This window comes from Lytechinus variegatus, chromosome 13, assembly GCF_018143015.1.
Source record: "Lytechinus variegatus isolate NC3 chromosome 13, Lvar_3.0, whole genome shotgun sequence".
Classification (NCBI taxonomy): domain Eukaryota; kingdom Metazoa; phylum Echinodermata; class Echinoidea; order Temnopleuroida; family Toxopneustidae; genus Lytechinus; species Lytechinus variegatus.
The window spans coordinates 21,755,391-21,781,421 of record NC_054752.1 but is presented as its reverse complement, the minus strand read 5'-3'; the positions used below and the strand labels follow the sequence as shown (position 1 = coordinate 21,781,421).

The 26,031-nt window shown below is 35.7% G+C and overlaps 1 pseudogene; it reads right to left on the bottom strand.

Annotated features, from left to right (window-relative positions):
* Positions 1–1,406: 1,406 nt before the first annotated feature.
* LOC121426897 lies at positions 1,407–12,245 on the bottom strand (annotated as a pseudogene).
* Between the last annotated feature and the right edge of the window lie 13,786 nt (positions 12,246–26,031).

Here is a 26,031-nt window from a genome sequence, read left to right as displayed (position 1 = left end):
TATTTTGCTGAAAATAAGCGAAAGTTTGAAATGTCATAACTTTCTTATTTTACATCCGATTTTGATGAAATTTTCAGCATTGTGCTTGTCTGATTTTTCTCTATTGTTTCAAATCAACATTTTTCTGAGGTGGACTTGACCTTTAATGACTAATTCAAGAAATTAAAGTATTTGAGGATGAAAGCACCAGATAAATAGAAAATACCTATAGAAGATAATACTGATAATTGGGGCAAACCAAAACCCCCATTCTATTTGGTTCTTTGGAACATAATCTATATGTAAATTGCTTAGAGACTTTGTTTAGTGCTATATAAAAGCAGAATATTGTTTTCATTACTCATTATTAAACATTTGAATGAGGTTTGATTTTTATTGAATTACTTGGGCAAGCACTTGGGCAAAGAGTTACGTTGATCGAATTAATGTTTAACTGTATGGAAATCCATCCATACCATCATTTTTTCTACAGAAATTTTGCACAATCTCCGTAGTAAACAAAGAGAATCACATTGAATCTCCAAGAGAATGATGAAAGTATGCATATACATCATATCTAGAAAATATTTTGAACAATCATGCACCTTAGTTTAGGTGATGACGTTGCTGGCTTTCCATAGTTGTTGTTGATTGGATCAATCGCATGTATCTCTTTGTAAGACGGCGCCCTGGGCCCTGTTGTACAAAGAGTTACGATTGATCCGATCAATCGTAACTCTATGGAAATCCATCAGTGTCATAATTTTTTGTACGAAAAATTTGCACATTGTCCTTTTTTATGCAAAGAGAAGCGCAGTGAATTTTCAAGAAAACAATGAATGCATGAATATACATCACAAATATGCATAAAAGATGTTGACATTGCTGGCCTTCCATAGTTGCGATTGATCAGATCAATTGTAACTCTTTATACAACAGGGCCCTGGTATTATATTTTTCATGAAGGAATCCACTTCATTGGACTTGTGTAAAAACAGTATCCTTCTTCTCTAAAGTGGATTAACAAAGAACATTGCAAAACAAATGATGCACGGTGACAAAATCAGGGGCAACGGAACCGGGTGGGGGGGAGAGCTTCAGCGCCCCCCACTTTTTTCCAAAACTGTGTACAAAAACGTAAAAATGACCATATGATCGTGATTTTTAGCATGGTCAGCCCCCCTACTTGGAGCGTTGTGGCCCAGTGGATTAGTCTTCGGACTTTGAAACAGAGGGTCGTGGGTTCGAATCCCAGCCATGCCGTAATTTCCTTCAGCAAGAAACTGATCCACAGTGTGCTGCACTAAACCCAGGTGAGGTAAATGGGTACCGGTAGGAAGTAATTCCTTAAAAAGCTGTGTGCGCTATGAACGCCTAGCTTAGCTGGGTAATATAGGAGCGCCTTGAGCACCTAACAAGGTGGATATGTGCGCAATATAAATACCCTATATTATTATTATTACTTACAAAACCGTTCCGCAGCCCCTGAAAGTGTTCAGAAGTATCTAAACCATGACCACGGTTGAGAGAATACAGGTCAAAAATGAAAATATAGTATAATCATTCAAAGCTCTTTTTTAAATATGACGAACACTCTTTCATGCATTACAATTTAGATTGATTAGTATGTTCATTTAGGTATAAAAGGGACAGTGCATATGCCTTCTTGATTTTGACTTATGGCACCAAAGGCCCTCCATAGTTGAGATAAGATTGATTCGAAGAGTCATAACTCTTACTCTCTAAGTAATGCTAAGGTCACTAATACCTTTAGAAAACCATACTACGATTTTATACACAGCAATAAACGGCATAAAATCATTCATACGGTGTTTGTAAAGGTATTTGTGACATAGCATAAGGTGTTTTTTTTGGTAATGTCCATTGGCGAGAGAATTACAATCAAACGAAACTCCAAAGAATCGAACTAAACCTGTTTCAACCAATCATTAGCATCCACTCGCATTTGAACTGTTGTGATGCATTCAAACAATTCTTTTTGCAAAACACCCTGGATCTTGATGCACTAAATTGACAGTGACAGTTTGTCACAGATCATGAAAAACAAATCTTGCTTTCATCAGCAGATGATCTGAGGGAAAGATCTGGTTAGGGCAGGCCCCAGTAGGGGGCGATCACTTCCTTCCCGACGACTTCCTGTATCCCGAGGCACCTAAGCTTCTCTGACGAATACCAGATGTAATCCAAGGTCTTAATGCTGCGGGGTGGGGCAATGCTTCTGTTGAGATTTGAATCCATGACCTTCAAGGGAAAGTGCCTTGGTGTTGGGGGATCGGTGGTTTCTTCTTGCTGATGAACAAGAGCAAAAATATCTAACAGTGATTAGTGGTGCTTATCGCATTCCCATCTAGAGTATGTGTAATATACATGTGAAACTTCGTCTACTAGCATATGGTCTAATTCTTAGATCCTCAACATGCACTGGGACCACCCAATTTTCATGACAAAAAAAAGGGTGAAAAGGAAAGAAAATGAGAGAAATTTGATAGTTTTTCCAAGTGTTATTTCAAAATCCCTCAGAACATTAGATTTCTTTCATTAAAAATGTTACAAATTTTGCTCGTTTACAGCTTTTCAGACACTTTGCCTGAAATCCCATGTCTGGCCCCCGATAATTTTTTTTGCTCATTTCCCTACTGTCCACATGGACCACTTGCTACTTGGTCTAACCATCACTATGTGTAGCATCATTTAGTCTAATGCCTAAAGTCTAATTTCATCTTGTCTACTTACTTACACTTTGTCATATGAATATCTGGTTCATACACAGTTCATCTGGTCATATAAACTTAGTGAAATTAGACCATTGATAAAATGGGAATAGCATAAGCTTTAAAATTCAATTCCATTTCATGTAATATGATACATATACACAGAAACATTTCTTCCGAATAATAGTGAACCAATAATAAGTAAGCAAAAATGAATTTTGATATTCCAATATTTTGCCACATCTGATCACTAACTATTAAATGATATATAACTTGACAATATTGATCAGCTAGATCAAATACATGTATGCACTAGACTGAGGGAAATGGTACTAACCTCTCCTAAAAGTCCCTCCAATTTGTTGTGTTTGGTGTATGCTTCTATCCACTTAAGTCCATAGTCATCTGTGTAGCAAGTGAATGGTGGTTCCTTTCCCTACAAAAATTAATAATAGTAATAATAACAACAACAACAACAACAATAATATACAAATAATGCATGCAGCCGCCGAGTGCGTTAGTGGAAATGCAGAGCACGCGAGGTTTCTTTAGATAGATGCTGCACTGTGCACGAGCCGCTTGCGGCAAGTTCCCAGTGTGCATCATCTGAAGAAACGGAGCTTTCTCTGCATTAAATTTTACGCACGAAAGAGTGAGTGCATTATTTGTTTTATAAAATAGCAACACAAACAAATTTTTATAAAGTTACAGTACAGTTTTGTTGGACTTCTCCCGGGACTACTACCGTACTGGTTTACTCAAGCGTGCAATATCAATTTTTGTTGCACACCTTTTGCACTGCCTTGCAGTGCACCGAAAAAGTTGGATGTCATGTGACGTGTATTGGCCAATCACGATGCTTAAAAACACAGAGCTATTTTATAATGATAAATAACAGTCAGTTCTTGTCAGCGCATAACACATGAATAAAGTCTCTATGCACTTTCAAAGGACTTGGATATTGAGTGGAAAGATGAATATTATAAAATTATAAAGATTAATACACATAAAATCTGAATATGAGTCACAAATATGAATATGCATCTACATCATTAGTTATGGTATCATAAATGGAATGTACGATTAAATGAATATCATATGAAATATTGGATGGTGGGTTATTCAAATGTGACACGACATTCGCTCCCGCAACAATTGCTCCGGGCTTTATTTCATCGAAGGTATAGGGTTAGGGTTGAAATAGAGTTTAATGTTAGGTTTAGGACAGGAAAGTGTTAAATCCAGGGTTATATTGGTTATTCTGTTATTGTGTGGAATTAACAGTGTGCAATTGTCGCTGGAGCAAATGTTATGGAACCAATTCAAGTTTGTATTTTAGTGGAACTCACCTATCTCTATCAAATCTTACCCTCTTTAGCAATAAAGTGATTACACCCCACCATATCATAGCGAAAATGACCCATTATTTAACAAGGTATTCTTGCATGAGTAGAACAATGTGGACAATATGAACCTTCCTCTACAAAGACAAAATTAGCACTTACACAAATCTCCGCATATGAACTCTTCAAATTCTTGAAGCTATGGCAAAACCAGCGAGGAAGGACGTCAACCAGGCAAGATTCCTAAAGATCAAATAATAAAAGAAAAAAAAAAAAGAAAAAATAATGATTTACCCCCCAAAAATGTATGGGCAATTGTATAAAATGTATTAGTCCGTCCCAAGCACTCAGTGTGGGAATTTCCTTAAATGATTTGTGCCTATTTTCTAGCTCATAAGAAAATGTGTTAACATACATTGTAGGGGTATTAGCAGGCTACAAAGCCTCCCAAATCCTACCACACTAATACCTGTCCTTATTATTATTATTATTAATAATAGGCACAGGCACAAGTGACGCCAAACAAATAATAATAATAATAATAATAATACCTGTCTATGTGAAGACGGAGGTGGGGCGATTCAAGGTATGTACAAGGTAGGCTCAAGTCATCTTGGCCAGAGTAGTTCATGAAAAGTCACAAATTGAGAACAATTGAGGCCGGACATACAATAAGTGGACTATCTCAAGGAATTGAAGATAAAAAAAATATGGCAAGTCAGAATCTCAATCAATGCGTCTACTGGTTACTTCAAACTTCGACCAGATGGGGCCTGAAACACAGAATTCAGTAGTCAATGGGTTAACCCTGTCCCTTTGCCTCCTTAAGCACCAGCACCGGTGACCCCTATAGAGGGTTCCATCAGGACGCCACGAGCAGCCATCGTGGAGGACAGAACAATGGGACACCTGTGCATTAGACCTTAAAAACAATGATTGATCATGGTTTGATGCAAAAAATTTTATTACTTGATCTTCAACATTGCTACCTGAGGGAACCATGCATCAATATTGAAATAAATGGATAAAGCATAAACATGCTCGTTTGAGGCTACAGGAAACACTTAAAAGTACTAAAAAAGGTCGCTATTTTCTCTTGGGTGCATGTGTGCATGTTGTTTCTTATGTAATGGTATGGTCCCATATACTATCAATTTGTCATGGATTACTTTTCCTATAGCTTCAAGCTCATGTGCGCAGCAGCATACAACAAGCTCTATCCAGTTATTTTTATATCAATGGTGGGAACCCTCCAGTTGAAGGGGACTGTACTGTTATACCACACAGCCATATTACCTTCCTATGTCCTTCATCATTGGACTTTGAATGGAATGGATATTTCCTTAGATCCATGCGGCTCTTGTCGTCTAGGCAACCGTCTCTGACGAGTTGATAGCCAGGCATGTCAGGCCGATGATTGAAATCGCCGCACATGATGCAAGCGCCCTCTGGTGGTGAGAATTCTTGAAGTCTTTGAACAGCAAGAGCAGCCTGTAAATGTGAGATAATATCACACATAATCGTTAAAAAAAAACCTTATCATATGTCACTTATCAATGAACAAAATTAAATCTTTATCAATAAATAAACCCTGATATCAACTGAAATGTAAAATTAGTTACACAGGTCAATGAAAGATTCAGCAATCTCCATTCAAAAGCGATGATAAAAAAAATCATATTTAAAAAATTGTTGTCATACAGGCAAGCAAGAGGACATCTCCACCATGATCCAACTTTTGAGTTTTCATTCTATGGGAGCAATGAAGCAATATTGAATTATACAAACAACAAAAAGCCACAAAAATCATTAATTTTCTTGAAATTCATGGTATCTGCAGACTACTTGCAACATCATGTTTCCTGCAGACAGTCGAGAATGCTGTTAAACAAAGTTTAGCAATTGATCAAACAGCTGATTTGTACAATTGATTGCATTAATTGTTCATTAATGATAAGTCGCAAATATCAGCCCAATGACCGATTGCTTAGTTATACATTACAGGGAGAAATCTATGCATATCATTCTTAAAGACCCAGACCGGACCCAAAAATGAAATTGACAAATTATATACCAATCGTAAGCTTATAAGCTACTAAATACAGCAATGTATGCTTTATGCATTTTCATCGCTTCCCAGCTGAGTATTTGGCTTAAGAATATTCCAATTATCGGGCTTCGAACCCGGCTTAGAAAATAGGCTTTATTGTGCTTTTCACCTGCCTCGAGACCGTGACGTCACGTTGTGTAAGAAGCGTCGTGATTCCATAGGTTTGTACACAGTAAAACTGGGTGTTTTTTTTGCTTTCAAGATAACGCATTTCATTCTCTTTACTTCTATCACAGAGGGATACACATATATTTTTTCCCACAAGCTTGAATTTATGAAATCTACAGTTTTGATCTAGTTTTTGCCATATTTTATTTCCTGCTTATTTGGCGCAGATTTCAATTCTAATTGCATTTAAATTATGTATAACAACTTTTCCTGACATAGCAATTTAGGCCCAATAAGAGCCAAACAAAGAAATCACAAAAAAGGTAGTGAATAGTTGTAGGTTTACATCAATTTGAACAGTGAATAATTTTGAGTGCCATTTTCATCTGGAAACGAAAAAAAAAAATGGATTCATAACATGGAAATGGAAGAAATTACCCAATGCTTTTGTATACAAACCTATGGAATCACAACCCTCCAGACACAACGTGACGTCATCATTTCCAGGCGACGTGGGGGTGCTCAATCGAAGCGTACATTGGAGGAGAAGTTTCTTTAATTTTTATTTAATATTTTTAAGAAATGGAAGGAGATATATGTAATATTTTTGGTACATTTGTATTCTATGAACCATTACCTTTATTTTGATATATGATTGTTTTTACACCGGTCAGGGTCTTTAAGATATACCATATCGTCTTGCTACTTTCATTCTACAAGTGTGCACTCAAGTCCAAATAAAACTTCTGAAGGATTCCATAGTGTAGGAAAATAGTAGGTTTCACAGGACACAATGTTTATTTCAAGGGCAAATGTTGGTCCTGAAAATGACCACCCAAACTCGATGTTTCAACAAGTGTGTTCTTGTCGTCTTCAAAGAATGAGCACAGTATGTAAAAGCAGGCCTTACTTACACTGTCCAAATGCAACAACACAGGTATATGTACGTGTCTTTGATAGTGCATCATATTTAAACATACCTGCATTGCATTAAGGTCCGGTACAATACTGGTCTGCCACACTAAGTGAACATTTGCGACTGTGAGAGGGCGCCCTGTATTCAGACAGGTGAAGGATGTAAGCAAGATTGGGGTCTCATACGCAGCCCGACTCTTGATAGCTTCACAAAGATCTCTGTCAATCTCTTCCCCTTTCAGTTTCTGAATTGCATGGAAATACAAGTGATAATTAATATTGGTTATTTTAACACAACAAGTGGAATGCCTCTGGCCGTCTCACCTGCATCACGTGGTTCAATATAGCAGCAGTGCTGACTTTGAATACTACTCTAACTCGCACAAGATGTTCAGTGATACATGGTTACTCTTATGTCCACTTTTTATGAACTAGACCAATAAACTTACAGAGATATGATGGTTATTCAACAAAAAACCCCAACATGGCCAAAGTTCATTGACCTTACATGACCTTTGACCTTGATCATGTGACCTGAAACTCGAACAGGATGTTCAGTGATACTTGATTACTCTTATGTACAAGTTTCATGAATCAGATCCATAAACTTTCAAAGTTATGATGGTAATTCAACAGATACACCCAATTTGGCCAAAGTTCATTGACCTTTGACCTTGGTCATGTGACCTGAAATGCGCACAGGATGTTCAGTGATACTTGATTACTCTAATGTCCAAGTTTAATGAACTAGACCAATAAACTTTCAAAGTTATGATGGTAATTCAACAGATACCCCCGATTCGGCCAAAGTTCATTGACCCTAAATGACCTTTGACCTTAATCATGAGACCTGAAACTTGCACAAAATTTTCAGTGATGCTTGATTACTATTATGTCCAAGTTTCATGAATCAGATCCATAAACTTTCAAAGTTATGATGGGAATTCAACAGATATCCCCAATTCGGCCAAAGCTCATTGACCCTAAATGACCTTTGACCTTGGTCATGTGACGTGAAACTCATGCAGGATGTTCAGTGATACTTGATTAACCTTATGTCCAAGTTTCATGAACTAGGTCCATATATTTTCTAAGTTATGACGTCATTTCAAAAACTTAACCTCAGGTTAAGATTTGATGTTGACGCCGCCGCCGCCGTCGCCGTCGGAAAAGCGGCGCCTATAGTCTCACTTTGCTTCGCAGGTGAGACAAAAAGGGAGTTTAATATTTCCAAATATAATATTATGAATGCTGCGCTCATCAAAACATTACGGACACATTTTCATCAGATGAAGGGTCAAAACATGAATGTTTATTCATAGAGAGGTAGTTGCTAACGCTGGTTTGACCGAGTGTACTTGGTAGAGAAATGCTACCTCTAAATATGCTTTTCACATTGCATTTCTTTAACCTCATACTATCTGCTTAGCGAAGGTTAACGCCTTAAGCCCGGACTATTCCACAGCTCATGAATATTGATGATTTTACCATACAGAGCGTGATCAATGTGCAATTTCGACTTCTGTGATTGGCTAATGCTTAGCCCCACTTTCCTTAGCCCTGTTTCGTTTTCACACTGCATCTCTTAGCACCGCAATTGTGGTCCACATAAGCTGGCTAACCCTGCTTTTTTGCAGGGCGAGATAGTACCTTACTATTTACCGTGCTAGCCCACTTTGCTAAAACGTAGTGTGAAAACGAAGTGGGCTAAGCTTAACCCCGGGACATTGGTGGGGCTAAGGCCCGCCCCCCCCTTAGACCCACCAATGTCCCGGGGTCCGGGGTTAAGGAAAAAAAGTACAGTGTGAAAAGCATATATCTCACCTGAGCTATCCAGTCTTTGAAATGAGCAGCCTCTTGCTTCTCAAGCCTGAACCTTTCTGAGCGGTAGAAGGTGGCCACACCCTCTCGTACTCCCAATGCCTTCTGATGGTGAACACCATGGTAACCCAGACTCTGCAGTTCTGGAAGTAACGTCTGGTGGTAGTAATCGGTCTCTACCTGAAATAAACAAGCGAACATGTTTATAATAATAATATAGGGTATTTATATTGCGCATATATCCATCTTGTTAGGTGCTCAAGGCGCTCCTATATTACCCGGCTAAGCTAGGCATTCATAGCGCACAAAGCTTTTCCAGGAATTACTTCCTACCGGTACCCATTTACCTCACCTGGGTTGAGTGCAGTACACTGTGGATTTTTTCTTGCTGAAGGAAATTACGCCATGGCTGGGATTCAAACACATGACCATCTGTTTCAAAGTCTGAAGACAAATCCACTGGGCCACAATATCAACAGAATATTATTGCATAAACATTTCATAAAAAGTGATGTGACATTATCGAACGTTATTTTACAAATATACTGATGATGAACGGGCAGACTATTTCTTAAGGTGATTTGGATTATCAAGCTATCTTTCCCAGATGAAGCACAGAACGTTATCAACAAATCCATTCAAAGATGTGATAGATTCTCCCATCCACTGTCACAAAACAATGATCATCTTCTTCATATTGAAAACAATATAATTTTAGAAAAAAGGGAAGCAAGGATATAATCCTGGCAAAGCTATTAATTATCAAGAAGTACAATCTTTCATGGAAGGGTGCTCTGTTTGCTTTCAATGGGCATTTGTCTTTGCTTTATCAAACCCTAAAGAGAATTCAAGAACCCTCACCTGAATTGTTATTTATTTTTAGAAATTTTGCTCACAAATGAACCAATTATCATTATCATAATCCGGTATCTTGTGATAAATGCATACATTTATTTTGCAGGTTCTACAATGGAAGACTGACGTACCTAAATCTTCCTAAGATTCAAAATACAAATACCAGGTATAACTATCCAATATTTTACAACGATGAATGGTTCCTGAGATATCATCTAGTTCAAATTGAAATTCAAAATATATTCTTGGTATATCTATGAAAGATATTGGAATCCATCATAATTATGAATATAGATGAAAGGTAAAAGAAAGCCACAAACCCATACATACAATCTTTTTTTTTTCATTTTAGATCTACATGTACCTCTTGTAAGCAAATGATGTCTGCATCGCCATGGATACGAAGTTCAACCATCAACTGGTGATGCCTTTCAATCGTCTCCCGGTGTCCTGTCGGGCAGAACGGGTATCCCTGCGGCTTGATGTGGATGGATGCTAGGATATTGTAGGAAACTATGGTAACCGCTGCAGCACCTGTTGATGCGTCTAATGGGGGCAATGATGTCTTCCAGTCAATCTGAGAATGATGCATGCTGTTCTGAAGTTCTTGGCTTGCCATACTTTGAAATCTTTCTATCATAATTAAAGAAATGAAAGGTCATTTGACCGAAATTGTCCATGAACTATCTACGAACTGGTCTATTGACAAGTCTTATTTCTGTTCATTCCACTGAACTTATTATATTATCATTTTCTTTGATATTATTTTGATTAAATTATTTTTTTGTTATTTAACTTTATCTTATTTCTTATTGAAACCTAAGGGAGTTCTTTATTGATATCATTAAGCATTACACTGGTTTATATTATATAATCTTTCTTCAGAGTATGTAAATTAGTGGATTCATTCATTCCTTTGTTTTTTCTGTTGTTATGACTGTTTTTTTTCATCATTCTTCAATATTCTATCCATTCTATTGTTGTTTTTCTTCCTGTATATTGACATTTATATTCTTTGACAAATATTATCATTCAATTATTTTGTATTTATTTTTGTTATTTATTATTGGAAAAATATAAAGGGACTTCTTTTGAGAATGTTTATTTCATAATAATAAAGTATTACATTTATTAAATTCTCATGAAGTGAAGGTATTTTCCAATTCTAGTGCATTTAAGCATCTTTTATTTTCAAAAAAATATCACCCCTGTATACTATTGCACAAAATTCACATCCTGGGGCCGATTGCACGAAAGGGTCTTTCCAAGGACCATCTTTCGTGCTGCCCATCTTTTATGATGCGCTATAAGCGAGGTGTTTCTGAAATTTATAATTAAAAAGTAAGATTTGTTAGCTTGCTTTTAAATAAAAATTTATACAATTTCATATATCACATCATTTTATGAACAAATATTTTGTTTATTTTAACGAACGAATAAAATATGTTTGCAGATAATTTATCTAAAATGCGTTTCACATGGCGCATCATAAAATATGGGTGACAAGAAAGACGGTCCTTGCAAAGACCTTTTCGTGCAATCAGCCCCAGGGCAATTCCAAGAATGGAACCTTTTTTGGTGAGGATGTTAGAAAGTAGAAAGGCAAAGACAAACTCAAACTTGAAAGTTTGGAGATCAACAACCTTGTCTCAAAAGCACATTATTAAATTCAAAATTGACCTTGACCTTGAATTGCGCATGACCCCTAAATCCAAAGGTACATGACAACCCGATGCTGGTGATTGAATATAATGTTATAGTACATCAACGACAACAACATTGGACAGATATGAGAGACATCTACACTACAGATTTCCTATAACGTTTGTAACATCATCATGTGAAACGTGTTATCCTCTTTTACTTTTTAGTGACTTAGTCTTAGTCTTGGCTCTTCTCTTCTTGGGTCAAAATTATATCTTTTCTCCATCCATGTAATTGAATTGGGATGACATTTTTGGTAGACCACCACCAATGACCAATCAACATTCAAGAGAAAGAAATTCAGTTACTGAATATTGGAACTCTTACACTCCCACGACGATATCAGGCGATTTACACCATGCGCAATACAAATACGATAGCACAGAAACGTGACGATCTTAATGCGACAAACGTGCAAAAGGATCGCTGTACTGGTTGTATTACGCATGGCTGCCATGCACTACTTCCTAAATGAAAGATTTGACAGCTCTAAATTACGGTAATATTAATTATAAAGCAATCGTATTGAGTAGTGTTGAGTTACTCACCAGATATTAACTTCGGAGATTCTTAATCATTATTCAAATGGTCTAGAGAAGATATTTTCTTGGGAAGAAGTCGCAGGCTCGTAGCAGAAGACGGAAGTGAGGTAGGCTGGACGGACGGACATGACGGAAGCTTCAATCAAAATGCACATGATCCTGATCCTCGATCGATCAGCGCGTAGCTTGCTAGCTCGAGGGCGGGCGGGGGGGGGGAATGGATTGGATGAGGTTTAAATGAGCAATAAAAAATACATCTGGGACTCTTTTTTTCAAAACTGTGTGGAAATTACCTGAGAAAATGTAGCCTCGATGGGGAGATGATTTTCCGGGATTTTGGTAATTTCCTCTCATCCTACTCGTGACTTAAAAAAGGGCCTTTATTCCGCACTTGCTTTGATGAAACACACGGCCCTATGCCAAAAACTAAATAAACAGACATAAAACCATGAATGAAGATCACTGAAAATTATGGGAATCTATTTTTTTTTTTCGGTGGGGGCTAAGGGAGACACGAAAAGAAGAGGAACAAGGAAAGGCAAAAGAGGAGATCAAAGATTATTTTTTCAATCAGAGAACTTTTTTAATTCCTTTTTTATACCCAGCCCCCCGGGGGGGCACTCAGTATATAACGCATAGTGGGTATGTGCCGCGGAGGGGACCCCATTTTTACACTCAAATTTCCGTTCCAAGGCATAGCATTTTTGCCTTGTTGAGAAAAAGAACAAAGAAAGCCGCTCCAAGGCATAGCATTTTCTTCTTATCGAGAAAAAAGAAGAGAGAAATCCGCTCCAAAGCTTCGCATATTTTTCGTTACGCCGCTCCGATCGCGTTGAATGAGCTGCAATTTTGGTGAAAAGCGGCCGCAGAGCTCCCCGGCGGAGGCCGCGCTAGCTGCATCATGCACGCATGACCGTTCCGTAGGGATGCATACGCGCTCACACGCTGGCAATCCGTTCCAAGGACCCCCGTTTTCACAAACATTTGTCGTTCCGAAGCCCGTTCCAAGGACCCTCCTTTTTACAATAAGCCCGCTCCAAGGCCCCCGTTTTTTGTCTCGCCCGCGGCACACCCCCACCACTTTTTTGGTCGAGTGCCCCCCCGGGCCCAGCTCTCCCTTTCCCAATGGCCAATATCCCGACAAGAATTTACATAAGGTTTGGGTCTCATCTATCCAATGAAAGTAAACGTTTTGACAGTATATTACACTTGAGTGAGCACTGTCCGTTTTTGTAAAACTCGCAGAAATCTGTTTGCGCAGAAATGCTCATTTTCACGCTGTGTCAAGGGGACTGGGCAAAATCAAACTTATACCCCGCGAATCATTTTTCATACATTTTCCATGCACTTTTAGTCAATTTAGATAAAACGGATACATTCAAGCATTTTGCAACATTTGGCCACCCAAATTGAAATTTCAACACTTAGTAAACACAACTTTTACCCTTTTTGTGCCACCTGGATCTGAGGACATAACTGAATCTGAATAAAAGTTTACATCAGACATCTCCAGCATTTTTTCACTAAGTTTATATCGTGTAAAGTGGGTTTTCCTTTATTATTCATTTAATACTTGTTTCTCCACACTTTTCCCAAGCTTGACAATGATTAACAAGAAGAAAATCAAGCCTAGGCCATTTCATGTATATCACAGCTCAGTGTAAAGCAAATATCGTATTGATAGCCTCGGTTTGTTGGGGAAGTAAAGTGGGGCGCAATGCACTTTTCGAAGTGTTTTTGGCAAGGAAACAAGTTGAAAAGGGTAAAAGATATCTTCAAATCAATTTTACTAGCTAAATTCCTCGTGTTCTACACGATTAAGATCTACTTTTATTCGCATAGCTATTTCAAAGTTCTGCGCAAATCATTTTTCACTAACTTTTCAAAAGCAAGTGGTGCTCACTCAAGCGGAAATATTTTTCGATAGTTTTATCGTCATTTGCTTAAATGGATCTGTACCAATGTTAAATTGTGGAAAAATCTTCAGGATATTAAAAATGTATAATTTTACAGGATTTTTCTTAGTGTAAACTTTTTTTGATACGCACTGTTATGTGCCGTGTTCAGAATACAAATTTTTATTCTATTTCTCTTTTAATCTTTCAGGAAATAGCACTCTGTAACCGATACATCCTTAATTAGTTGAATATTATAATAAGTTATGACATTTTCAACTTTTACTTGATTTCACAAAAAAATATATGCACATCCTGGTCAGTACGCTAATGAGGGGGACTGCTGACATCATCCACTCACTGTTTCTCATTGTATTTTATTATATGAAATATTCTAATTTTCTCCCCATTGTCATGTGGAATAAAGTTTTATTCCTCTCTGAACATGCATAGGCCTAATTATCCCGGGAGCCACCAACATAGACGAGTGAATACCATGCGCGAGGTGGGGCCGTTCTAAACCCAATGATGTACGCATATATAGAACAAGTGGAATGCCTCTGGCCGTCTCACCTGCATCACGCGGTTCAATATAGCAGCAGTGCTGACTTTGAATACTACTCTAACTCGCACAAGATGTTCAGTGATACATGGTTACTCTTATGTCCACTTTTTATGAACGAGACCAATAAACTTACAGAGATATGATGGTTATTCAACAAAAAACCCCAACATGGCCAAAGTTCAATGACCTTTGACCTTGATCATGTGACCTGAAACTCGCACAGGATGTTCAGTGATACTTGATTACTCTTATGTACAAGTTTCATGAATCAGATCCATAAACTTTCAAAGTTATGATGGTAATTCAACAGATACACCCAATTCGGCCAAAGTTCATTGACCTTTGACCTTGGTCATGTGACCTGAAATGCGCACAGGATGTTCAGTGATATTTGATTACTCATATGTCCAAGTTTAATGAACTAGACTAATAAACTTTCAAAGTTATGATGGTAATTCAACAGATACCCCCGATTCGGCCAAAGTTCATTGACCCTAAATGACCTTTGACCTTAATCATGAGACCTGAAACTTGCACAAAATATTCAGTGATGCTTGATTACTATTATGTCCAAGTTTCATGAATCAGATCCATAAACTTTCAAAGTTATGATGGGAATTCAAAAACTTAACCTCAGGTTAAGATTTCGATGTTGATTCCTCCAACATGGTCTAAGTTCATTGACCCTAAATGACCTTTGACCTTGGTCATGTGACATGAAAATTTAATAGGATGTTCAGTAATACTTGATTAACCTTATGGCCAAGTTTCATGAACTAGGTCCATATACTTTCTAAGTTATGATGTCATTTCAAAAACTTAACCTCAGGTTAAGATTTGATGTTGACGCCGCCGCCGCCGCCGTCGGAAAAGCGGCGCCTATAGTCTCACTCTGCTTCGCAGGTGAGACAAAAAGGAAAAACCGATATCTGTGACAGATAACGCTTAAAATATTGCTGTACTTATTTAGGGGTTTAATTCAGGGAATTTGCCAAGAGTGTCGTTTTGTTTCCAATACTTGTTAAGGGTATAGGGTTTCACACGCCAATACTTGTTAAGGGGTGCATTTTCAGAATATGGAAAATACTTGTTTAGGGTGCTTTTTGAGACCCCATTTTCGCGCATGGTATCCACTCGTCAATGGAAGCCCCCCCCCCCTTACCATCTTGACTGAACCATCAAATTTTGAAACAATATTGTTTCAACATTTTATGGTTCAGTCAAGTTGGTCCTTATTGTCAAATCTGTTTAAGAAAAAAGAAAAAAAAAAGAGTGAGTGAAGGACATCATCGACTGTCTGATTTACATGCCACTGAATTGAGCATAATTATATCATTGTTTTGTGAAACATAAGCGAAACTTTTGAAATGTCATAACTTTCTTATTTTACATCCGATTTTGAAATGAAATCTTCAGCTAGTTTGATTTTTCTCTATCTGTTCAAATCAACATTTTTTCTGGGGTGAACTTGACCTTTAAATGAACTTTCAATAGACCAATTCTCATTTGACAAATAACATTTATTACGCCATCTACTAGGCATCAGACTACATGATGATTAAATAAAGTGATGGTCGTATCGAGTGGCTTTTATAATAGCCATGCTGGATTTAGACAATCTGAAAATTAGATTAGTGCTAGGACTAAGAAGATACAAACAGGAAATAATAGCAATTTTAGATCGTTATAAATAATTATGATGGCATAAATTCATTTGATTATTAAAGGGGAATGAAACCTATAGATCAATTAGGCTTGTGTCGAAACATAAAAATCAAAGAAAAACAACAAAGAAATTTTGAGAAAAATCAGAACAATAATGAGAAAGTTGTGAGCATTTGAATATTGCAATCACTAATCCTATGGAGATCCTCCTGTTGGCAATGCAACAAGGATGTGTGATGTCATATGTGAACTTTCAACTGATGGACTATAAAATACTTCAGAATGTCTCTTTTTGCTTTTTCTAATGGTGATACAAACTCTTATAACCCTCCTCTAGAAAGAACATAATTATGATTTATGGATAGATGTGATAAAAGAGGCAATTTAAGTGAAATATACACTAAAGTAATGGGGAGAGTTGTTCACAAGTGACACATCTTTGTCACATTGCCAATTTGCTATCTCTGTAGCATTAGTGATCGCAATATTCAAATGCTCATTACTTTCTCATTATTTGTCCAATTTTTCTCAAACTTTCGTTGATCTGTTTCTTTTCACATAAGCTATCTTGTTCCAAGGGTTCCATGACAATTATTGTTCCACTCTTAATTCCACATATTAGTCGAATGACCAACTTCAACCCTGGGTCTAGCAATATACCCACTCTAAATTTAAACCTATACCTAACACAAAACCTATATTGTCATTGGCGGCGGAAGCCAACAAAATTAGGAGGGTCTACCTGAAATTTTGTGATGGACACAGGTAAAAAATTTGACAATAAAAAAAAGGTAATCGACCTAAATTTTAGGGGGGGCCAAACACATTTTTTTTTTGGGGGGGGTTGTTGCACCCACAAATGTAATAACGCCCACAAATGTAATAACGCCCACAAATGTAATAACACTTTACCCACAAATGTAATAACACTTTACCCACAAATGTAATAATTTTGGATCGCCCACAAATGTAATAATGACTTTACCCACAAATGTAATAAATTTGAAGGGATTTTTGGCGAATCCGTTCTAAGCTAAAATCCTATAGTAATGCGTTCATATAGCACAAAAGTGCAAAGTCTTTTTTCAGACCGGGTTAATAAAACATCAAAGTACAAGTCCAAAGTCTTTCTTCCAGACCCGGTTGTTTCAAAAATTATAATATAAATCCAAAGTCTTTTTTCCAGACCCGGTTGTTTAAAAAAAATATGATAAAAGTCCAAAGTCTTTTTTTTCCAGACCCGGTTGTTTCAAGAATTTCAATAAGTCCAAAGTCTTTTTCCTGACCCAGTTATTTCAAAAATAATGATCTTCCTGTGGAAAAAATGGAAGTCGAGCTTAGTCTTTTCTCCAGACCCAGTTAATTAAAACTGGTGGAATTAATGTCTTTGTTGTTGTTTCAACTTATACGGTGTATATTGTGAATATATGCACTAGGAGTAAATTGAGAATCAAGCGTAGTCTTTTCTCCAGACCCGGTTCCCTGTTATTTAAACATTATGAAAAACAGTTTAAAAACAGTATAAAGACCCCATAATCTTATTAATGCTGGATATAGCGTAGTCTTTCAGCCCGACCATTTTTTTCTTTAAAAAACGCTAATAGTAAGAATTAGAAAAAAACCAAAGTCTAAGACCAAACAAACCTTCAACCTAAGAACCTGTTTTAAAAGAGGTTTAGAGTGTTGTCTTTATTCCAGACCTAAAACAGTAACGAAGAAAAATCTTCTAACATAAGACCTTATATTCTTATTCTCGTGGACTAATACGAGTTTTAAAACGTACTCTTTCCTCCAGACCCGGCTATTAAAAAATGTAACTGAAAAACTTTGAATTTAAGACCAAATTTCCAAAGTTTCACCCAGTAAAATATGTCTTTTTTTAATAATACTACTACCCCTACAAAACATTGTAATAACGCGTGGGTAAAGCAGACATCCTTTCTCCAGACTTGGTTACTATTTGAAAAATAAAATAGTTTTTACAAATATTCTAAAACGAATACCCAATAATCTAATTACTGTGGAACAACATGAAGACCGATTGTCGAAGATCGACTTTCCTCCAGACACAATTATTTCAGGAATAAAAAATAAAAAAAACTCAACCCCCAACAACGAATCTAAGAACCAACAATCCTCCAATTTAAGACAATGCATGTAGAAAAACACATGTTTAGAGCGTTGTCTTTATTCCAGACCCGGTGATTTAAAAATTATTTAAACAATCCTAAAAACAAAAGACTCATATTCTTATTCTTGTGGAATAACACGAGTATTATGCTAGTCTTTCGTCTGGACCCGGTTATTTGAAAGATAAAGAAATATTGAAAAAAATGACAGCTGAGACCAATCTGCAAAATTAAAGCCACTTAAAATGCTTTTAAGCCACTTAAAATGCTTGTGTTGTATTTACCCCTCACCGACGTATATTATAACTTTTGAAACGACCGGGTCTGAAAAAAAGACTTTGGACTTGCATTATAATTTTTGAATAAACCGGGTCTGGAAAAAAGACTTTGGACGTGTATTATAATTTTGAAACAATCGAGTCTGGTAAAAAGACTTTGGACGTATATTATAATTTTGAAAAACCGGGTCTGGAAAAAGACTTGGACTTGTACTGTAATATTTCATTAACCGGGTCTGGAAAAAAGACTTTGAACTTTTGTGCTATATGAACGCATTACTATAGGATATTAGTTTAGAACGAATTCGACAAAAATCACTTCAAATTGATTACATTTGTAAGTAAAGTCATTACATTTGTGGGCGATCAAAAATTATTACATTTGTGGGTAAAGTGTTATTACATTTGTGGGCGTTATTACATTTGTGGGTAAAGTGTTATTACATTTGTGGGCGATCAAAAATTATTACATTTGTGGGTAAAGTGTTATTACATTTGTGGGCGTTATTACATTTGTGGGTAAAGTGTTATTACATTTGTGGGCGTTATTACATTTGTGGGCGATTATTACATTTGTGGGTGTAACAGGGGTTCATATGAATTTAGGGGGGACGCAGGAAACAATATTGACAAGCAAAAAAAAAAAGAAAAAAAGAAAAAGGTTATCAAATATGTTCTAGTAAAAAAAGTCAAAATGTGATTAGAATGACAGTTGCACCAAGCTGACTCTAGTATTAACCAGTCATTTTTGATTGATTTGTTTATAGAATGTATATCTTACACAAAATCAAGCCCGGAGCAATTGTCACAGGAGCAAATGTCATCGCCAATTAAATAGTTTACCATTTCAGGAATGAATCCTAAAATAATCAGCATAATTATATCTGTAACAAAACAAAAATAAGACTGGAACATACTGGGAATACAAAAGAATACCAACCAAAATTGTTTCATTGACATCTTAGGATCCAGTGTTGGGCCTTTCTTGTTATCTGCCACTGTTGTCGAGATATTAATTTCTGAAGGGGGGGGGGGATTGAGGAACTTGAGGTGGTCATGGACAATTTCTGCGAGCATCACACATCTGCTTTAATTGCTGGCGTACTTGAAGCAGTTATATATTTAATATACAGGGGGGGGGGGATTTTATTATCTTCTTTAAATCTATTTACAACATAAGAATATAACAGTTCAACAAAATATATATATATAACAGGAACATATTGCCAACTTTGTCAAGTATAAACAGGGAGGGTGCTTATCAAAATAGCAAAAATTAAAGTTAAGAGAACATTACATAAATACTTGCTTTTCACCATAAAAATTTGTTTCTGATTTATCACCTAAATGTAATATGAAGAACACAATTGACAAACGACACTGACAAAAATCATCTGATAGTTTTATCAATTCTGAATTTAATATAAATATATTACATTCATATTTATATAGAATATTGATTAAAATAAGTAAATTCAAATGCATCTTTGGTAAGAAAGACAGGTGGTAATGTTTCTTTTTTATTTTAAATATCATTGAAATTAATCACAAACCAGATATCAATCACAAATCAACTAATGGGATAAAAAGTGCACAAATATGTCATAAGAAACAGAACCTTCATCACAACAGATGAATGATAACTAATTGAACACTCGTCCCACTCATCCCAGAATGCTACCACATCCCATGTTCTTTGTTTCGTAACATTATAAAATGGGGCAAAATAGTGATTCTAATTTGAACAGAATACTAGTACATGCAAGTTGCAACCCACATGTATTGACAGCGATGTGCAAGTTCCTATTGGCATTCATCATTCTCGGAACTGCTGTCACTTTGTACGATGCTTTATTTTTCAATCCTATTTTCAAAGTCACCATATTTGGTGTGATGGAAGACAGAAAAAGCAATTTGACCATTAATTCCACATTTTACAATTTTGACTTGGGGCTATCTTAGAACTTAAAATCATTGCATCTGTTTCAACTACTAACAAGGATAAGACGCTAATCAAGTTTTCAATGGGAGTTACCACAGTGTCACCATAATTATATGTAAAAGTCTGAATAAAACTGGTACCCAATCAATATCAAATATTTTTTGAATCTGTACCAAATGTATCGGCCCTAGTTTTTTAAAGACATTTAAGAACATACAGAAATATATTTTTGTACACGAATACATGGCAAGAAAAGATCCAGGTGGAAGTCTAAATTCATCACTGATGAACTTCTGTGCTAGGCTATTCCACACATTCACTTAAAAGGGGCATCGTACAAAATTATGATGCACAATACAAATGGTCAAGGAAAATCTTTCAGAGAAATATCACTACTTTAGGGCTTAAATACTGAGAAAATGGGAGCCATACCAGTCTGTAAGTGTAAGAATCACCTTGTGCATGAGGGAGTCATTGTTCTATCATGGTTATCAGATCCATAATAATTCATTGAATTCCTTGGCCCATATTGTGAAGTCGGGTTTAACTTAAACTCAGGTTTAAGTATGGATAGCCAATTGTTACATAAATCACTAAACAATAGAGATATCTTATTTCAGCTCATTTGGCTCTCAAATCATTCACAATTGTCTAGGAAGTATAAAAAGTACAAAATTGTCTTTACCATCGATGAATCAGGAAAGAGCAAAGTAAACATGAGAAAATACAATTTAATGAAAATTTTGAAACTTTTGGCTTCCCATAATTTTAGGACAGAGTTAGACCATGGTCTATAAAGTTAAACCTGACTTCAGAATACGGGCCATTGAGTCCATAGAGGTAATTAGTTTTGTTGCCAGTACAGACAAGAGTATACAGTGGTGCTAAAAGGTTTTGTATCCCACCAGAAAATGCACTCCTTCATGCTGAATCTAGAAAACGATGCTACAATGTCCGGCAAGCCAAGAGAAACAAGCTACATATTGAATGGAATATTCTATCACCCAACTTCACAATCAAATTTCTAAAAGATGGCAAAATCTCTAATTAAAATTTTCTGGTAGGGTTAACTAACCTTTAATCACCACTGTACATATTAGAGCATACATACATGTACATCATACATATTACATAATGGATGAGGAAAAATGAACAAGTCTAATAAGTTAACAAATCATATAAATCAATAAACCTCCAATATTGACAACTGACTGATTAAGATGATTTGACAATCAATTTTATGACAAATTACCATTATTTCATGGTTACAAGCTTGACATTGCTTCAGTTTGCTATTGCAAATACATGACAAAAACTTGTCAAGCAATCTCTAAATAACAGGATAAAAAATTTCATCTCACAAAGTTCTGTCAATTTTTTTTGTCTCCCCACTCCCCTCCCCTTTCAACAACAATCATGTAACATAAAAGATAAAATCATAAAATTGAGTGCAAGTAAATGAAAAATCACCATGCACAAAAGAGTTATGATTGATTGTATAAAATGCAGTGGTTGTATTGATACCTCTACTTTCTTTATAAATCCGTTGAAAAGACTTTTGTTGAAAGACCTCCTTGTAGAAAGTCTGAATGAATGTTACATGTCAGGAATTAAGTCAGATACTCAGCGAAAAGGTCTGATCACTTTATTATTCAAAAAAGGTGACTGTAAAGAACTTAATTGGAGACCTATTAAATTGCTGAACTGTGATTACAAAATAATAGCTGCTGTCCTAGCTGCCAGAGTCCATAAGGTTGCTGACGAAATTATTCATGAAAATCAAACTGGGTATATAAAGGGACGTCTATCAGCTTGTAATGTAAGGTTAACAAAAGATGTTACCGGTTTTTTCAATAAGCATTGTAAAACAGGTGCTATTATGCTAGCAGACTTCACGAAAGCTTTCGATGTTTTGAATATAGAATTTTTAAACGTGTGTTTGGAAAAATTCAATTTTGGTGAATCATTCCGTAAATGGATTTCAGTTCTTTATAAAGACATTTCTAGCTCTGTTTTGGTAAACGGTTGGATCTCAAGTTTTAATATTGAAAGAGGTATAAGACAGGGATGTCCATTATCAGCTCTTTTGTTTATCATCGCTGCCGAATTTTTTAGCGATTAGTATAAGAGAAAACAAAAAGATTAAACCTATTGAAATTACAGAAAATGACGTTCAACTTAAACTCTTACAATATGCTGACGATACTATTTTTTGTTCAAGATGAAAAATCGTTAACAAAAATATTAAATGAATTAAAACATCTTTGGTAGAATAGCAGGACCAAAGATTAATAAAGAAAAAACAGCATTGATATGGTTAGAAGATACAAGTAAGAAATATGATATTAAAAAATACAATTTATCTTGGACTATAAAACCTGTAAAATACTTAGGTCATTATATTCATTCTGATGACAAATCGCTAAACTTAGAGTGGGAAAAAAATTAACTAAATTGAAAAAGACTCTTGACAGCTGGTCAAAACGAAACTTTTTTTGGTCGGGTAACTATTCTTAAATGTTTAGCACTTAGTCAAATAATACATTTGAGCATTGTTGATTCCATTCCAACGAAATTCCTGAAAATTTTAAATAATATAGTGTATAGATTCATTTGGAACAGAAAAGTAAAAATTAAAAGATGTACTTTAACAGAAAATTATATTAATGGTGGAATAAAAATGACTGATGTTCACCATCAAATGCTAAGCTTTCGGTTAAAATGGTTAGGAAGGTTCTTGAATGACAAAACAGAAATATGGAAAAAATGTGTTCATATTGGTTTGACCTCCTAGGAGGTATCTCGTTCCTTTTAAATTGTAATTTCAGTATTAATACACTGAAAATTATAAACGAAAGGAAAATACCAACTTTTTACAAAGAAATATTGGAGGCCTGGGAAATTTTTAGAACTGTTACCACATTGAAAGATGTGTGTATGTGTAACCCTAACTGTAATGATAATCGAAATCAAATACTTTGGCATAATAAACATATAATATTTGATAACCAGTCTTTATTTTATAAAGACTGGTATAGAAGTGGTATAGTTTACTTAACAGATATTATTGGGAGAAATGGTTACATGCCAATGGAAAACATTCAGAGAAAGATTGATATAAAAAGAAGTAAAAATACTGTTATTTTCGACTACACAAAATTAAAAAAAGGCAATACCAGCAATTTGGATAAAAAGTTTGAGCGATAATAGTGGCATCACTATCCGACCTCATGGTTTTATTGCTCCCCAGGTAATGATTGGAAAAAGTTTGAAATGCATCAGTGATCTGAGTAGTAATACTATATATAACCTGTTTCCCTCAAAAAATACTTTCACCAATAAATGCTGTTTACTTTCACCAATAAATGCTGTTTACATTGGGAGAACAAACTTGATATTAATGTAAATTGGGCAAATGTATTTAAAAATAATCTTATTCAAGTTAGAGAAAATAAATTACGAGAGTTCAATCTTAAGTTATTATATAATCTCTTACCAGTAAGAAGTAACCTGTTCAAATGGAATTTTGCAACAGATGATTTGTGTCCAACATGCAAGGTTAAAGAAGATATCATACATGCTTTTATTGACTGTGAAGTAAACAAATCCTTTTTCAAATACATCAAAATTATTTTGCGAGAAGTTTGCAATGTAAAAGTGGAAGTAAGCATCAAACAATTACTTAAAGTTGAAAGTGATAGTAAAACAAATATCTTTGTAACTATTGCATTTTGGTCAATATATAAAGTTATTTTGGATAGGAACAAATCAGGAATTGAAAAAAAATTGTTTTGAAACATGTATTTATAAAAGAAATAAAAAAACGGATAGAAATGTACATTGCTAGTAAAAAGACCAAAGAAGAAGATGAACTGCCCAAGAGCTTGTTACGATTCATGTAAGAAAACCTATGTAACGTAGATATGACTTTGTAATTATTGTAATAATACTTATATGTTTCATGGTTTATGACTGTGTAACCTTTGATTTGAATGTGATTTATTGTGTAACCCCTGATTTTGATGTTAATAAATCCTCTAATAGAGGCCAAAAAAAAAATACATGTACATCATACATATTACATAATGGATGAGAAAAAATGAACAAGTCCAATAAGTTAACAAATCATATAAATCAATAAACCTCCAATATTGACAACTGAATGATTAGGATGATTTGACAATCACATTTATGACAAATTACCATCATTTTAATAATGGTTTCAAGCTCCTGAAATTGCTTCAGTTTGCTTGCAAATACATGACAAAAATCTTGTCAAGAAATCTCTAAATAACAGGATAACAAATTTCATCTCACAAAGTTCTGTCAATTTTTTTTGTCTCCCTACTCCCCCTCCCCTTCAACAACAATCCTGTAACATAATAGATAAAATCATATAACTGAATGCAACTGCAAGTCAATGGAAAATCACCATGCACAATGAGTTATGATTAATTGTATAAAATGGAGTGGTTGTATTGATACCTCTACTTTCTTTATAAATCAATTAAAAATATTTTACTGGTTGGAAGTGTATCGAAAATTTGAATGTAAATGATGGCAACTTGGTCTTCATAAGAAAATAATTTTCATTATTATATTACCTACGTTAATGGAAAAGGTAGCAGCTGGAACAATATAGGCATAATTGGCATATCTCAGGAGAACATGATAAAAATATTGCATTATAATTTCAAGGAACTGTGGATATGAACAAGAAATCCCACAACTGTAAGGAATCATGAACAAAGAACAGCAGAAGTGTATGCAAATGCAAATAAGAAACCAGCAAGGAATCGTGAACAAGGGAATGATGGAATCAAGGAATGTTAAGAGGTAACAGGGGAATTTAAGGAATTGTAAAGCATATACATAAGTCCTGATTCCTGTTTCATTGTGCTAAGAAGAGAATATCTACAGTCTGGTGTAAATACTTTATAGTGGTGAATCATATTCATTTATAATTTCTTTTTGAGAACTTATCCTCATTCTTGTACAAAGTCGCCAAGGCGCAGGGTCTAAGAAGAGAAGGCAAGATGGCGACCTGTACAAACTCGCGACTTGTACAAAGTCGCCAATGCGCCCTGTCTGAGAAGAGAAAGCGAGATGGTGACTTGGACAAACTCGTCAAGGCGCCCTGTCTAAGACGAGAAGGTGACTTGTACAAACTGGTCAAGGGGCCCTGTCTAAGACGAGAAGGCGAGATGGTGACTTGTACAAACTCGTCAAGGCGCCCTGTCTAAGACGAGAAGGTGACTTGTACAAACTCGTCAAGGGGCCCTGTCTAAGACGAGAAGGCGAGATGGTGACTTGTACAAACTCGTCAAGGTGCCCTGTCTAAGACGAGAAAGCGAGATGGTGACTTGTACAAACTCGTCAAGGCGCCCTGTCTAAGACGAGAAGGCGAGATGGTGACTTGTACAAACTCGTCAAGGCGCCCTGTCTAAG